The sequence below is a fragment of the Anolis carolinensis genome, unplaced genomic scaffold (assembly GCF_035594765.1).
Source record: "Anolis carolinensis isolate JA03-04 unplaced genomic scaffold, rAnoCar3.1.pri scaffold_12, whole genome shotgun sequence".
Lineage (NCBI taxonomy): Eukaryota > Metazoa > Chordata > Lepidosauria > Squamata > Dactyloidae > Anolis > Anolis carolinensis.
Window position 1 is genome coordinate 13,285,162 of NW_026943823.1, and position 18,178 is coordinate 13,303,339.

The following is an 18,178-nucleotide window of genomic DNA, read 5'->3' on the forward strand; positions in this document are numbered from 1 at the left end:
CCTGCTTTGTTTGCTCCTACTTTCCTCATCGCAAACAACTGCCAGGACTTTGTGAGCTTGTAAATACGTTTTATGGCTTTTCAGAGGGTGGCGAAGCCAATAAAGCTTGCAAAAGGCCAACGTGCATGATGGTTTAGTTCATGCGTCAATTGTTCGTTAATGAAGATATGACTACACAATGCTAGTAATTAGTGACATAGAGATTGATCAGACAATATAGATATTATATTTTATTTCAAAAATTCATTTGCAAAGGTCTATGAAGGGTGCATCTACACCAGTGGTTCCCAACCTGTGGTCCGTGGACCACCAGTGGTCCTCAAGAACGAAAATATGGCCCACAGACTCGCCATTACTACACCGTTGCTTTCAAACTATGCGGCAACAAGAGCGACTGGTCTCGCGAAACTCTCTTATAGTGCCAAGACAACTGGGATGTCGGGATGGGTGAGGCTTGACTACCCACAAAAGATTACTACTATCACAACAGCTCTAGATTATTAAATATGGTTTTCTGTGGGCGAGCAGATGGAGACTACTGGATGGCATATGTTCTATATCAGAACTAGAGATGATATGGTCTATCCAATGCAATTTTCTGAATCAGCACCCCAAATAACCAAACCGAATCTGAGATAAAGATAAGGGTTAAGTCTCGTTGTGTCCGACTCTGGGAGTTGGTGCTCATCTCCATTTCTAAGCCAAAGAGCCGGCGTTGTCCATAGACACCTCGAAGGTCATGTGACTGGCATGACAGCATGGAGTGCCGTTACCTTTCCGCCAAAGCAGTACCTATTGATCTACTCACATTTGCATGTTTTCAAACTGCAAGTTTGGCAGAAGGTGGGGCTAACAGCGGGAGCTCACCCCGCTCCCTGGATTCGAACTGGTGACCGTTCGCTCAGCAAGTTCAGCAGCTCAGCGGTTTAACCTGCTGTGCCACCAGGGGATGAATCTAAAGTTGACCAAAAACTGATCCGTAACCCCAATAAATAATAATAATAATAATAATAATAATAATAATAATAATAATAATAATAATACAGTAGAGTCTCACTTATCCAACATAAACGGGCCGGCAGAACGTTGGATAAGCGAATATGTTGGATAATAAGGAGGGATTAAGGAAAAGCCTATTAAACATCAAATTACATTATAATTTTACAAATTAAGCACAAAAACATCATGTTATACAACAAATTTGACAGAAAAAGTAGTTTAATACTCAGTAATGCTATGTAGTAATTACTGTATTTACAAATTTAGCACCAAAATATCATGATGTATTGAAAACATTGACTACAAAAATGCGTTGGATAATCCAGAATGTTGGATAAGCGAGTGTTGGATAAGTGAGACTCTACTGTACTTTATTTATATACCGCCCTATCTTCTCGAGAGGACTCAGGGTGGTTTCCAACATAGCAAAAGAAACAATGCAACAATGTACAATTATGTTTAACAAAATTAAACATAATAAAAAATAATAAACATGAAACAAGAACATACAATTCAAAACAACAACAAAAATTTAAAAACCAGTTACAAAATGGGGCCAGATATGATGACCAGGGCTTCAGCATGGGTAAGGCCAACTATAAAGTGCTAGGCCCTTTTGGTACAGTAGAGTCTCACTTATCCAAGCTAAATGGGCCGGCAGAAGCTTGGATAAGCGAATATATTGGATAATAAGGAGGGATTAAGGAAAAGCCTATCAAACATCAAATTAAGTTATGATTTTACAAATTAAGCACCAAAACATCATGTTTTACAACAAATTTGACAAAAAAGTAGTTCAATACACAGTAATGTTATGTTGTAATTACTGTATTTATGAATTTATCACCAAAATATCACGATATTTTGAAAACATTGACTACAAAAATGGCTTGGATAATCCAGAGGCTTGGATAAGCGAGGCTTGGATTAGTGAGACTCTACTGTACTAATATTGGAGAGTGGTCCCTGGTCAAAAAAAGGTTGGGAACCACTGATCTACACTGTAAAATTAATGCAGTTTGACACCACTTTAACTTCAATGGCTCAATGCAAAGGGATCCTGGGAGTTGCAGTTTAGTGAGGCATTGGAAAACTCCTCAATGGATCCGACACCACTGTTGTTCCATGACTCTTCCTTGTGTGATAATGTCCAAACTCATCTGTGTTGTTTTGTGTTGTGACAAGAGGGTCTGTGTGCATCTTTGGAACCTGCTCCTCCTCCAGGTAACTGCCACAGCAGGCAACAATAATCCAGGAAGGAGACAAGTTTCCAGGTGTGATACACCCCGATCTCGCATCATGACTGACCTACAGACTAATAGAACCGTACAGAGCTGTCCTGTCACCTCGTAAATGTAGCCGAGTGTAAGAGGGCACAGCCATGTCAACTCATTCCTCTCTTTGTTCCTGGGAGTTTGGGGTGGGGGTGAGAGAGAAGACTTGGCTGCTGTAACATGCCGTACTCTAAAGGTCATTGGGAACAGGGCTCTGATAAATCAGGTTTGACAACCACACCAGTGAGTCAATGATAACAAAACAGGGCACCTGAAAATGAAACAGAGCAGTAGGAATCACTAAGGTTTTAGTTTATGCTAAAAATATGGGCAGGAGGTAAAAGGGTAAGGAAAGACTTTGGAAATTAGACACAACATTCACAGTTAGATCCTGTCCGACAAAGGCAGGTGGGATGCCAAAGACCACCTGCATCCATGCTCATCAGCCTCAAAGGCATCACTACCTGGTCTGTCTTTAAGGAAGGGCTTCTCTTCCTAAATGGGGAAGCTATAACTTGCATTACGAACCACATACAATTTTTTTCCATATCAGGAGCGAGTTGAGAAACTGCAAGTTGCTCTGGTATGAGAGAATTGGTCATCTGTTAGGACGTTGCCCAGGGGACACCCAGATGTTTGATGTTTTACCATCCTTGTGGGAAGCTTCTTTCATGTCCCCGCACGGGGAGCTGCAGCTGACAGAGGGAGCTCACCCTGCTCTCCCCAAATTCGATCCGCTGACCTATTGGTCAGCAGTCCTGCCAGCACAAGGGTTTAACTCATTGCGCCACAGGGGACTCCACCACATGTGATAATATCCTAAGAGCGATTAGATCACTAGATTCCTAGCCCCCAGATGGCGTAGTGGACTAAGTGACTGGAAGGTTGGGTTGCTGACCTGAAAGTTGCCAGGTTCGAATCCCACCTGGGGAGAGTGCGGATGAGCTCCCTCTTCCAGCTCCATGCGGGGACATGAGAGAAGCCTCCCACAAGGATGGTAAAACATCAAAAACATCCGGGCGTCCCCTGGGCAACGTCCTTGCAGACGGCCAATTCTCTCACTCCAGAAGCAACTTCGGTTACTCCTGACACGAAAAAAAACAAAAAAAAAACTAGATTCCTATCTGAATCAAGAGACAATTTGCATTGGCTAGTCCTGGTGTGCATGAGAAGTGCACTGACCACTTCTGATGTACATTGTACTTACACACCAAAACTAGAAACAAATACAGTAGAGTCTCACTTATCCAACGTTCTGGATTATCCAACACATTTTTGTAGTCAATGTTTTCAATACATCATGATATTTTGGTGTTAAATTTGTAAATACAGTAATTACTACATAGCATTACTGCGTATTGAACTACTTTTTCTGTCAAATTTGTTGTTAAACATGATGGTTTGGTGCTTAATTTGTAAAATCATAACCTAATTTGATGTATAATAGGCTTTTCCTTAATCCCTCCTTATTATCCAACATATTCACTTATCCAACGTTCTGCCGGCCTGTTTATGTTGGATAAGTGAGACTCTACTGTAATTCTTTTTAAAACCCTAAAACAGCAAACCTAACAGACACTATTCTATCCCTATCCTCACCCACAAAGAAAAAGCAAGCAAAACCCCCAATAAATACTTCAGTCTAAAGGAACAGGCTGAACTCCCGCATCCAATAATCTAAAATACTCGAAATCTGAAAATGTCCTTATGGGTAGTGATCGCGAACCCTTTGCTTTCTTGATGGTTCAATGTACACAAACTTTGTCTTGAACATAAAATTATTTTTAATTTTTTTAGACAATTACATCCAAGCTATGTGAATAGGTGTTTCCCTGACATTTAGTCTAGTCGTGTCCGGTGCTCATCTACATTTCTAATCCGAAGAGCCACCATTGTCCGTAAACGCCTCCAAGGTCATGTGGACGGCATGACTGCCAGAGCAGTACCTAATGATCTACTCACATTTGCATGTTTTTGAGCTGCTAGGTTGGCAGAAGCTGGGGCTAACAACAGGAGCTCACCCCGCTCCCCGGATTTGAACTGCAGACCTTTCGGTCAGCAAATTCAGCAGCAGAGAGATTTAACCCGCTGTGCCATCAGGGGCTCCTATGTGAACAATGTGTATATAAATCATAAATTAATTTCACATTTTGGCATGGTTCCCTTTTTCAAGATTAATCATATATATTTACATTAAAAATGTGTGACACTTCTGGTCAATGGTAAAACTCCCAAATCCAAGAGATGGTGGTGTGGGTGGATGCATCTGATTCTACGCTGTAGATTTGATTGGGTCCTAGCACACTTTGTTAGAGGAGGCCAAAGACCTTGTCAAACTACAACTCCCGTGATTTCACAGCACTGAGCCATGGCAGCTAAAGTGGGGTCAAACTGCATTAACTCTACAGTGCAGATGTACCCAAGGACAACATACCATCCTCACTCGCTTTGTTAGAACTGTACAGACCATGAGGAGGAGGTTAATTCTGCTCCGATCTCGCACCGCGCGGGTTGAAAGCCTTCTTGGCTTTGCGTGTGCAATTTCTGACGGCTTGAAAGCTCCCAAGGCGACATCTAATTCTCATTTAAGACTTCCCTTTCCTCGTTGAAAGCTGAATGATTTCCTTCTGTGGTTTTTATCAATGGGCCAGGAGGACTGATAAGATTGCTTCCTTCCTCCGCTAGATGTGCTTGGATCCCTGCCATCCACCATGAAAAGTAATATATTTGCCTTCCTGTCTTGAGCGGCAGGGAAACGTAGTGGGAGCCGGCCCTTTAAGTGGCTTCGCTCACACACAAAACACCGATCCACAAGCGCACAAAAAGCAGCCAAAGGAGCTGAACAAATACAAATACAGATCTGCATTTAAACCATTTGGGAGGTGGCATTACCATTTGAGAATATGTCCAGACTCTGAGGTCTGGATATAAGGATAGCCTCTAGTTAGGGATTCTCATTTCACACGGTCTGTCCCCTTCTCTGCCAAAGAGGGCTGGTGCCTTACCAAACTACAACTCCCATTATTGCATAGTATTGGGCCATAGATTTAAAGTGGTGTCAAACTGCATTAATTCTACAGTGTAGATGCACCCTCTATCTTGTTATCTTCACGAATCGACAGCCACCTTCCAAAAATACACCTTGAAAGTGCAATTGAATTCGCAATTCATGGGCTCTCGGTGGCGCAGCGTGTTAAAGCGCTGACCTGCTGAACTTGCTGACCGACAGGTTGGCAGTTCGAATCCAGAGAGCGGAGTGAGCACCCACGGTTAGCCCCAGCTTCTGCCAACCTAGCAGTTCGAAAACATGTAAATGCGAGTAGATCAATAGGTACCGCTCTGGAGGGATAGTACCAGCGCTCCATGCAGTCATGCTGGCCACATGACCTTGGAGGTGTCTATGGACAACACCCGCTCTTCGGCTTAGAAATGGAGATGAGCACCAACCCCCAGAGTCGGACACGACTAGACTTAATGTCAGGGGAAAACCTTTACTTTTAACCCATGTTAGATTGATTAGAGGTGCATCTACACTGTAAAATGAATGCAGTCTGACACCACTTTAATGCCGTGGCTCCATGATATGGAATCTTGGGAATATCACTTTGGTAAGACAAAAGACCTTGCAAAATTACAACTCCCAGGATACCGTATCTTGGAGCCATTGCAGTTAAAGTGGTGTCAAACTGCATTCATTCTACAGTGTAGATACACCCTTGGACTGCATCTGGTTGTTTTCCAGAGATTTCCACCCAACTTTCTGAACATTCTCCTCCCTTCCACATTTGCCAAGCATGACCTATTGCTGACATTAGTCCGACCACAACAGTGGGGTCTGTAATAACATGGAAACGATAGCATTCCTGGCGTATGATTCGGCTAAGCTGGAAATGGCCGGAGAAGACAAAAAAGGATCTTTATTGAAAACTGTCCTCATTAGGAAGTTTAGGAGATGAAGTCACAGTGCGGACAAGTTCTGGCTAGAAGAAGACAAAGCCCGTCCCACAGTCAAGTGCTCATTAACCTGACAGGAATCTGAATGATCGGGGTGTTAAAGCTATTCCCCGTCAACTGTGTTTTGTTTTCCAGCTCTTACTTGGTGCGAGGGTTGACGGTAAGAGAGATGGGTTTTAGAAATAATGCAACGGTTTTCTGTGGTGAAACACTAAGCAGAGGAGGAAATGGGACTGCTCATCCCTCTGCAGCTAATATTACCACAGATATTCTCCAGTTCGGAAGTAATTTAGCAACAAAGCACCATAACTGAAGGAAGATGTTGACAAGCTGGAATGTGTCCAGAGGAGGGCGACTCAAATGTGTTGTTCTTGTTGTCGTCGTTGTTGTATTTATTTATTTATTTATTTACAGTATTTATATTCCACCCTTCTCACCCCAAAGGGGACTCAGGTGGATCACAATGCACATATACATGGCAAACATTCAATGCCATTAGACATACGACATATATAGACAGATCAAATGATCAAGGGTCTGGAGAACAAGCCCTATGAGGAGCGGCTTAAAGAGCTGGGCATGTTCAGCCTGCAGAAGAGAAGGCAGAGAGGAGACATGATGAGGGCCATGAGGAAATATGTGAAGGGAAGTTATAGGCGGAAGCAAGCTTGTTTTCTTCTGCCATGGAGACTAGGACATGGAACAATGGCTATAAACTACACGAGATTCCACCTGAGTATTAGGAAGAACTTCCTAACTGTGAGAGCTGTTCAGCAGTGGAACTCTCTGTGGCCGAGTGTGGTGGAGGCTCCTTCTTTGGAGGCTTTTAAGCAGAGCCTGGATGCCATCTGTCAGGTGTACTATGAATGCGATATTCCTGCTTCTTGGCAGAATGGGGATGGACTGGATGACCCACGAAGTCTCTTCCAACTCTAGGATTCTATGTGCAGCTAGAGACATTTAAGTCACAGTGGATATAGGCTCCCATGTGAATCCGTTCTGGGGTTTAGTCAGAACTTTAAAGCAGCCCTGCAAAATGTGTTGAAGGTATACTATAGTAGGTCCTCCACACTTGCAGGCTTTTTTTTCAAGGTTTCTTTTCATTCCAGATGGGAAAAATAGGATGGCTGGGGATGATTGGGATTGTCCCTGCAGAATCAGGTCAGTCCAAGAGCATGGGATCCAAATGGAATAGGTAAAGGTAAAGGTTTTCCCCTGACATTAAGTCTAGTCGTGTCCAACTCTGGGGGTTGGTGCTCATCTCCATTTCTAAGCCGAAGAGCGGGCGTTGTCTGTAGACACCTCCTAGGTCATGTGGCTGGCATGACTGCATGGAACGCCGTTACCTTCCTGCCAGAGTGGTATCTATTGATCTACTCACATTTGCATGTTTTCGAACTGCTAGGTTGGCAGAAGCTGGGGCTAACAGCAGGCGCTCATTCTGCTCCTCGATTTGAACCTGCGACCTTTCAGTCTGCAAGTTCAGCAGCTCAATGCTTTAACACGCTGCACCACTGAGGGCTCCCCCAAATGGAATGGATCATGAAATTTCAGGCCATGCCAACCCTAGCTTCTGAAACACTAAACCAAAATTACCCCCTTCCCCACCTCCAGGTTTTAAATCCCAGAAAAACAGGGATACAGGCACACATAATTGTGCGTTCGCTGGCGGATTAGTCAGGTCACTTTCCCCTGTCATCGTTTTCATTAGTAAGGTTTAGTCATCCCCTTTTGTGTCACAGTGACATTTTCTCTCTTTTTCTCGGCTCTGACGAGAAGCAGCCGGCATCCAATTGTCCTGTCAAGCAGTTAATAGTTTAATTTAGAGTATTATAACGCGGAAGTGGAGAAGAAGAATTGAAAGCCGGAAGGAGGAAGAAGAGGCAGAAGAGGCAGTCTGGACACGTCTGCGTGGAGGCAAATCTGTGGGATGCGCCGCAATGTGCAAGCATCCTTCCTCATCCCTTTTTTGCCTTGGGAACTGGGATACATCCACACTACATATCAACATCAGTTTCATAAGATTTTAACCACGGTGACTCTATTCTAAGGAAACCTGGGATTTGTAGTATAGCAACATAATTAGAATTTTCTCTGATGGCAATCGTCCCATGAATTACACTTCCCTGATCTTTTGGGGGGGGGGGGGGGCTGTATATCGGGGAAGTGAACTAGGATACGCTCTAGATCGTCACCACTTTAACTGCCACAGATCAATGCTGTGAGTAGATAAATAGGTACTGCTTAAGCACCATAAAAGAAATACCAAAAAATGCCTGTGATCAAAAAAAGGAGGAAGTCTGTGAACAGGGCTCTTTGACATGGATGGAGCAATAGCACCCCCTTGTGGCCGGAATCGAGCACAACATCCAGGATGCCGAAAATGGGAAATGCCTATACAGTGTTCCCTCACTATTTCGCGGTTCACTTTTCGCAGATTAGCTGTTTCGTGGTTTCTCAATCAACTCTAAAAGACTATTATAAATCATAAAAAATTACAATTTACAGCCTAAGGAAGGGAGGAAGGAGAAACCAAAGGGAGAGAAAAGGAGCCCAAGAGGCAACGGGAGGAGAAGGAGGCAATTTATCAACACACAATTGCTTGATAAAGACTTAAAATAGTGTATAACTACTAAAATAATGTATAAATATTAAAATAAATATAGCGTCCTTACTTCGCGGATTTTCACTTATTGCGGGTGGTCCTGGAACCTGTTAGGTTGGCAGAAGCTGGGGCTAACAGCAGGAGCTCACCCCACTCCCTGGATTCGAACAGACAACTTTTTGGTCAGCAAGTTCAGCAGCTCAGCGGTTTAATCCGCTGCACCACTGGGGCTTCCATGGGGCAGAATATAAATGCTGTAAACAAATAAAAAATGTAAATAAATATTATGGAATCCTTGGAGTTGTAGTTTGGTGAGGCACCAGCTCTCTTTGGCAGAGAAGGGTAAAGATCTTATAAAGCTACAACTCCTATGATTTTATAATACTAAGCTATGGTGATAATGAAACAGATGATGAAATAGGAGAAATGTAGCATAAAATAGGTAAAGAGGCAGTACAGGAATACCTGGCTACTCAATGAATCTCACTTAATGAAGTCTCAGGGCCCTTCCACACTGCCATTTATCCCAGGATCGCATCCCATATTACCTGCTTCAAACTGGAATATATGAGTCCCCACTGCCAGATTTTTTTTTATCATGTCAGAAGTGACTTGAGAACATACTGCAAGTCGCTTCTGGTGTGAGAGAATTGGCCATCTACAGAGACGTTGCCCAAGGGTCGCCTGGATGTGTTACCATCCTGCTCGGAGGCTCACCATGTCTCACGGCAGTCTTCAGGTCTGCAACCCAACCTTCAGGTCAGTAGTCCAGCCGGCATAAGGGTTAACCCATTGCACCACTACGGCTCCATACAGACAGATAACCTGGGATAATCAGAGAATCTGGGGTCAGATCATGGAATATAGGAGCAGTGTGGAAGGGCCCTCAGATTCATCAGGATCTGGCACTATTCTGAACCGCCCGCCCCCCCCCCCTGCTTAATTCAGATCCACAAACCTCTGGATTTTGGGTTAACTCTGAGACATAAGACATCAACAGTAAAAGTAGTTCCAGGCAGGTGCGATGTTTGTTCCAATCACTTAACTGGGCCAGATGGCAATTAGTTCTGACCCAAGAAATAGGCTAATTGCTCAAGGCTCGGTTTAACGAAGGACGAGCCCATGTGTAATCAAGTCTTCTGCAGAAGATCTGGCAAGGATAGGTTCTCTTTCCGTTTCAATAAAAACAGGGTCAAGCGAAACAAGGATTTCTAATCTTGTATGAAATAGAGGTGGCCTGAAAGTGAGGTGCAATCTGTGCTGAGGCATCATAAGCCACTCCGGTCTAAAGTCAGGACTTGAAAATAATAATAATAATAATAATAATAATAATAATAATAATAATAATAATAATAATAATAGCAGCTACCAACAACTTCTTCTAAAAATTAGATATGGGGTCCAATACAGCTAAAATGCATAGATAAAAACACATCACCCAGAGATGATATTATTATCATAAAAAAGGTAAAGGTTTCCCCTGACATTAAGTCGAGTCATGTCTGACTCTGGGGGTTGGTGCTCATCTCCACTTCTAAGCTGAAGAGCTGGTGTTGTCTGTAGACACCTCCAAGGTCATGTGGCCGGCATGACTAAATGGAGCGCTGTTACCTTCCCGCCGGAGCGGTAACCTATTGATCTACTCACATTGGCATGTTTTCGAACTGCTAGGTTGGCAGAAGCTGGAGCAACAGCGGGCGCTCACTCTGCTCCCCGGATTTGAACATCATCATCATCATCATCATCATCATCATCATTTAATTACTTATTAATCGCCCTCCATCCATGATGCTCTAGGCAATTTACAAGATAAAACTGTAAAGGATAAAAATACATACATACAAATATTAATAAAATTAACATAGATTAAAAGCTCTAGTAAAGAGCCAGGTCTTGAGTGCTAGGGTAAAAGGTCCCAACTCACGCATGGCTCTCATGTAGGGCGGCAAGGCATTCCATAAGGCAGGGGCAGAAATAGAAAAAGCTCTGCGTCTGGTCCTTTCCAAGTGCACTTCTCTAGGACCCGGTCGTTGCGACCTCCGATGATGGGAGAAGGAGAGACGGTCCCTAAGGTACGATGGGCCCTGGCCGTAAAGAGTTTTAAAGGTCAGAACTAGCATCTTAGAGACTAGCACCTGAGACCTTTCGGTCTGCAAGTTCAGCAGCTCAGCGCTTGAACACACTGAGCCACTGGAGGCTCCCTAATAATAATAATAATAATAATAATAATAATAATAATAATAATAATACTTTATTTATATTCTGCCCTATCTCCCCAAGGGGACTAAGGGTGGATCACAGTACACATACCCAGCAATCATTCAATGCCGTTTGGACAGACAGGACAGAACAGAACAGAACAGACAGAAAGGAGGTATGTTGTCTCAAAGTCCAGTTGTGATGCCATGGAGGTTGAGTTCGGATTCAGTCACAGGGGGATGTTGTTGCTCCATTCTCTATGACGAAGAGCCAAGGACTTCTTCCTTGCACCTTCCTCTTGGTCACCACATTTCTGGTCTTGCTCTTTATGGTGTCGTAAAATACCTTTCCCGCAATTTGCAGTACCTAATTTCTCTACTTACAGCTCTAAGCTGTTTTAAAACTGCTTAGGTAAACAGTGAGCTGGGCTTGATGGTTATCAGGACAAGGAAGAGGAATTTCAAGCGTGAGAGCATTGCCTTGAAAAATGAGATTTTCACAGATCTTGGGGGCGGGGGGTTGTAGCTCTTCTCAGGGCCAGGAATCTGAGGAGAAATCTCAGAGTGAGATTTTCCTAGATCAGTGGTTCTCAACCTTTGGGTCCCCAGGTGTTTTGGCCTAGAAATCCCAGAAATCCAAGCCAGTTTACCTGCTGTTAGGATTTTTGGGAGTTGAAGGCCAAAACACCTGGGGACCCCAGGTTGAGAACCACAGTCCTAGATCTTGGATGAATTGGGACAAAACCTGCCAAATTGGGACATTGCCTTTTCCATTCATCTGGGACACATAGGGCTGTTAAAATGGGAAAACCAGATGGTCTCCAAATCCATCCCATGTTACCTGGACCTGGCTTTTGGTGTTATCTGTGTGAGCATTTTTGCTGTGCAATTTGCCAGAAGAGAAGTTAGCCCTCCGCTTCAGATTTGTCTGGTATAGTTTCTTGCAAAAAAACCCAAAACAAAACCCCAACAACCATTTATGACAACTCTTTCCCAATTTACTACTTCCTTGTTGAAGATTCCAGGAAAAGCTCCTGTCAAAACAAAGACATCTATGTTACGGAATATTTGTGGCTTCAGGGTTTGAAAGCGTCCCGCGAGAGACGTAGGATTTCTTCGCTGCCTGCGTCGGTCTGCCGTTCCCCAAGTCACGCTTTTGCCATCTGAGAAGGAAGGACTAAGGAAGAATGATGTCTCCAAATAGTACCTTTATGACGCTCACCTCCTCTCCATAAATAAGCCTTTTCTGGAGATGAACATTGTGCTTGCACTAGTGGAGGGCCACAATGTTCCCTGCCAATTTCCTTGTTTGCAAATTGGGGTGCATCTACATTGTGGAATTAATGCAGCTTGACCTCACTGTTACTAACTGCCCTGACTCAATGTTATAGAATCCTGGGAGTTGTAGTTTGGTGAGGCACCAGCACTCTTTGGCAAAGAAGGCTCAAGACCTTGCAAAAATACAGCTCCCAGGATTCCATACTTGGACCTTTTTCCCCCTAATCCTTGGGGCAAGGGGAGGAATTTCAGGATGAGAGTATTGCCTTGAAAAACGTTTGTATCTACAGTATCTAGATATCTAACATATGTATGTATGTATGTATGTATGTATGTTCCACAAAAACTCCTACATGACTTGATGGATCTGGACCAAACTTGGTAGACATATCCTTCTTGATCCAATTTAAAATACTGGTAGATCCCAACTAAACAGTCCACCCCTTTGGAGGCTAGGGCCCCCAAAATGAATAAATATCTATGTATGTATGCAGCACTCAGAGGCAACCACAAGCGGGCACTATGTAGATTGAAAGGCTGCCTCAGATGGGGAAATGAATGACAAATACGAGTAGAAGAGGGTTTGAGCATCAGCAAGGAGGTACTATTCTCATGGAGATATTGCGATAAAGACTTTGCTATGGAGACATCTGAAGGGAAGCCTTCTCAGAGGGCCAGGCAGAGCTGGAGAAGGGAGAAAGGTGTCCTTAAGATCACAAAACTTGGGTAATAATGCAATTCTTAACATAATCCAATATTCAGAGCAGTGTAATCTGTGATGATGCTAAAACTTTTACAAAACCCCAGCTTATGTACATAGCATTGCCCAGGTATGTCTTTTCTAACTGAGTCATTCATTAAATTAAAAAGGTAACAGTAAGTATTTTGAATAAATAAAATAGGAAAATAATAATAATTTTTCCATACTTTCTCAGCTGTTCTCAGGTCATATCTCTCCATTCTTCTGCTCTTAGAAGACATTCCTGTCAAACTGGTTTGAGGTTTGTGCCTGTAGGTTTTGTTTTGGTTTCGGACCAGCTTCCTCAGTCACGCATAGCCCTACATATGTACTTTTCCACACCGGTTTACGCCGGCAAACACGGAAGACGTACAGAGGAACTACGTCTTTTAGGAGAAGTGAAGAGCTCACAGTTTGCCATGTTTCTTGGCCATTTGACTGTGGGCAGAACATATCAAGGTGGAATCCTTGACTAATCGCTTACTGAACAAATCCAGAAGGGAGGACGACAGAAGAACTCTTGTTGCATTCCTACCTAAATCCACTCAAACAACAGTATCCCCAGTAATCTAGTTCCCATGCTGGGGAGCCACATTTGTCATTGCTCTTTCCTTGCTTATAGTCTTTCACTCAACCTGAAAGATTTACTTGCAAGTCACAATGGAACAGGTAAATAAGGTTGCCAAACCAGGGGTGGGTGGATGGATGGATAGATGGATATATAGATATATATACCGTATATTACCAACAGCAGTTTGAAAACATGCAAATGTGAGTAGATCAATAAGTACCTCTCCAGCAGGAAGGTAACAGCTCTCCATGCAGTCATGCCGGCCACATGACCTTGGAGGTGTCTACGGACAACGCCGGCTCTTCGGCTTAGAAATAAAGATGAGCACCAACCCACAGAATCGGACACGACTGGACTTAATGTCAGGGGAAAACCTTTACCTTTACCTATTACCCATCCATCTATAATATATACATTGTCCAGGTATGAATTTTCCAATATTATTGATTAGAAATACTCATTGAATTATTGCATTAAGAAATTCATACCAGGCAACACTGGTTATATAAGCTAGTGTTTTCTAAAAGTTTTCGTACTCATCATATCAACACAAATTAACACAGGTTAATTCTTTTCTCCATGCATAAAGAATACACTGCTCTTAATATAGTATTCTATTGCCCAAGTGTTGTCATCCATAGCATTGAGCCATGGTAGTTCAAGTGACGTCAAACTGCATTAACTACATAGTGTTAACACCCCACATTGCCCTTTATGTAGCCGTTCTGCTCTGCTCTGGACACAAATGCTGCACCATTTCCCTACAGGAAGTCACACAAATATAAAACACCAAGCTATATCTTTTTTTGGACAGCAACTTCCAGAATCCTCCAATGGCCACATCATTTTGGGGTGGGATTTCTAGGGGTTGTGATGCAACAGAAAAAAGGAACCTTTCTAAACTATGGCTCAGGCACCCTGGGTTGGGGGAAATAAAGACCTTGCCATTATGGTGGGTTGGCATCAGCCGCCTTGTGTTCATCTTATCTGGACGCATTCATTCATTTCAAGGCGAAAGGCAACACCATGTACAAATGTTGCTATTCTTCCACTCAGTGGCACTTCCTCAAGGCTTCATGCCCATTCATGCTGCGGTACTTACTGGGTGAAGTGCATGCAAATCAGGATGGGTTTTTTATTGTGTTAGAAGCGACTTGAGAACATACCGCAAGTCGCTTTTGGTGTGAGAGAATTGGCTGTCTACAGCGATGTTGCCCAGGAGAAACCCAGATGTGTTACCATCCTGCTAGGAGGCTTCTCTCATGTCCCCGCAAGCTAGAGCTGACAGATGGGAGCTCACACCGTCTGAATCAGGAGGTGATGGAAAACACTTGTTTATTCCAACGCCAACGTGACACCTTCAAAAGATAGTATGCTCCTTGAAGAGAAAACACAGAGCCGACAATTAGAGCTATAAGCAAGACATTGTTGTTGTTATATCGAATTGATTCCAACCTATAGCCATCCTATTAACAAGGGACCTCCAGGCCTTCAATGTCGATAGTGTGCAATGGGACACCTTGTACAATGGGTTTCATGGCAGATCTGGACACATTGGACAACTCTACAGATTGTGCACCAGGGCTGTTGTGCAATGGGCATCCACTGGCTCTGTTTGTAGAATGGTCCCAATGATGTTGCTGCATTGCTGCTCCCTTCTGAGAAGACCAATACTGCACTATAGCGAAAGCCAGTTTTCCAAACATCAGTTTAGGACAATGGGACTTCCCAATGGGATGCCAACTGAGGAAGATGGGGAAGGACAGACCGACACAATAAGGACCCGGCATTCTCAGGGGCTGCCAAATTCATTACTGTTGGTAGTAAATGAAGAGGATATTCTGCAAGAGGATGTGCCATGGCTGCAGAGTATAAATCGAGAAATTTTAGCCACAAAACCAACACCCAAAACCTGACTCAACGTAGCCATGTATCTTAACTCTTATTAAAAAATGAACTAATTCTTCTCTGAGTTGAATAGTGAAAGGCAAGAGCTTAGTTCATCCCAGGAGAACCAAAAAGAGGTACCAACTCCTTACAGTAGAGCCACTTATGGCCTTATTGAAGGCTTGGATAGGAAGATGGCAGCATCTGGCCCTCGAACTGGCACTTGCCCCTCTCTGAGGAAAGACCCCTTATCCTGAGGTCATATCATAACTTTGCCCCCCAAACCTACCTTCGACTTATATATGGTCAACTTACTCATGAATATACATATATATGCATACTGCAAGATCCTGGGCTGGGATGTCCCAAGGAAATGTATTGTTTATTCATGATCTGACTTCCTAGCATTATTTTCTTTTAGGGACAATGCCTTGCATTTTTCAACTTTTACCTTCATTGTATGAACTGCCCACAAAAATGTGCTGAGGAAGGCTTCCTTTCCACCGCACCAACCAGAGCGGGCTGAAAGACCTTTTTATGCCCAGCAAACACTTCCCGGCACTTCTCTCCTGACCCCTTTCCAAACTGCAACCAAAGGTCTCTCGCTGCGGGCGGAAAGTAAACACCAGAGCCTGAAGGTTGGCCTTTAGACTTTAGCTGGGCATGTGATGGCAAAGTGTTAGATGTTTTGACCTCGGCCCCAGACCATAGATTGTCTGGCGGACTAAAAATGCTGGGCCTCAGGCAAAAAATCATTACAAGAGTGTAGCAACATGGATGTTTTCAATGGGTCAGAAATGACGCACAAATGTTGCTCATGTGCCACCTGATGGCAAGCATTGGAACTGTTGGTTGATGGACCAAAAAAGGAGATTATAGAATTGAAGGTGCTTCAAGAGCCAACCCATTTCCATGCAAGAATAGACTCCCAAGGGATGCCCATCCAATTTCTGTTTGAAGACTTCCAATGGAAGGTTTACCACCCTTTGAAAGAGCCCTTTCTGTTCTCAGACATTTCTCACCATCAAAAAGTTTTTCCGAATGTTTTGGAAACTTCTTTCTATTAACATATATGGTCATGGAAGCAAAACTGTTGGATGTGCAAAGATGGAAGACGTCAACACTCCCAACTTTGGAGAGATTGTTGATGAAACTGATAAGATCACTGGTTCTCAACTTGTGGGTCCCCAGATGTTTTGGCCTTCCAACTTCCAGAAATCCTAACAGCTGATAAACTGGCTGGGATTTCTGGGAGTTGTAGACCAAAACACCTGGGGACCTACAGGTTGAAAACGACTGTGATAGATTGATAAATTGTGTTGCTTGGTAAGAGAAACGTCAGTAGAGATATTCCTCAAAGATCAGAAGCCCCTAATAGACTTTTTGCAGGATGGAAACTCCCATGATTCTATCGCATTGAGCTATGGCAGCTAAAGCAATGTCAAGCTGAAATTATTCTGCAGTGTAGATGGAAAGATGCTCCACTTCCCCATCATCTTTCACTTGGGGCCATTGTCCATTTTTCTCAGTGTTGGGCTTGACTTTTTTGCGAAGTTTTACTTGGTCCTCAGAAATCATGTTACACAACTCTTCTTTTTCAAAATAAGGAAGCCGTAGTGGAACAGATTGATGGCGACAGACGCTCTCCCAGGCAAGCGCCCATTTTGTCAGATGTGTGAAACGCACTCCATTTTGTGTCTCTGACAAAACGGGCTTTGGGCCACTCACGAGCTTCTGCCACGTTCATCTGTTTTGAAAGATGCTACTCAATTCTTGGGCGATTATTTTCTTGCTGTAAGGGACTGAAGCACAAAGATATATCACTGAATGCTAAAGCTAGGATTGTCAGTGGCATCGTATTCCGCATTTCTATGCATGGTGGCAAGAACTGGGCAGGGAAGAAAGCGCATAGGACGCAAATCAACGGATTTGAGATGTGATGCATGGGTAGAGTTCTGCGGATATTATGGAGCACTGAAAAAGATAAATGAATGGATCCTGGGGCAAATCAAGCCTGAATACTCCCTGGAAGCTATAATAACTACATTGAGGCTGTTGTACTTTGGCCAAATTGTGAGAAGACAGGACTCCTTAGAAAACAGAATAACACTTGCTAAAGTTGAAGGCAGTAAGAAAAGGAGAAGACTACATTACAGATGGATGGAGTCAACCAAGGAAGACATGACCCTGAGTCTGCAAGACCTAAGGTTAGAGAGACTTGGAGGTTGTTCATTCATGGGACCACCATAAATCCGGGTTGACCTGAAGGCAACTAACAATAATACAGAAACTCACTTGGCTCCAGCTTGTGTAGATTAGGGATCCAGGTAGCTTTTTCTTAGCTCTGTGTTTGGCATCCTATTTGTAACATATGCTGGTACTGGTGCATGTGTCCTTTTGATCACCAAAAGGAGGTGAATCCACAGCAATGCCTGTGGCAGACCCTTTCCTTGATTCAAGAAGGGCTTTTTAAAATGTCATAAACTAAATGCAACCTCTGAGGATGCCTGCCATAGATGTGGGTGAAACGTCAGGAGAGAATACTTCTGGAACATGGCCATACAGCCCGAAAAACATACAACCCTAAATGCTGATATTATACCCCAGGTTTCTTGTAGGTGGGGTTGGTCTTGGTTTGGTCTTGGACTAAACCTAGCCTTGTAAGTTTAGTCA

The 18,178-nt window shown here is 43.4% G+C and overlaps 1 long non-coding RNA gene across 3 annotated transcripts in view; it reads right to left on the minus strand.

Moving 5' to 3' along the window:
- Window positions 1–217: 217 nt before the first annotated feature.
- The window catches only part of LOC134294078 (uncharacterized), a 31,671-nt gene continuing 13,710 nt past the window's right edge, over window positions 218–18,178 (minus strand). Inside the window, exons 2-7 of one of the 3 annotated variants that reach the window (XR_010001063.1) lie at window positions 14,785–14,996; window positions 10,757–10,916; window positions 10,480–10,647; window positions 9,550–9,657; window positions 8,903–9,086; window positions 218–8,025 (exon numbers count right to left, since the gene is read on the minus strand). This is a non-coding gene — a long non-coding RNA (uncharacterized LOC134294078). Of the gene's footprint in view, window positions 8,026–8,902; window positions 9,087–9,549; window positions 9,658–10,479; window positions 10,648–10,756; window positions 14,997–18,178 lie in introns of all 3 variants that reach the window. The other 2 variants (XR_010001061.1, XR_010001062.1) reach the window with 2 other exon arrangements.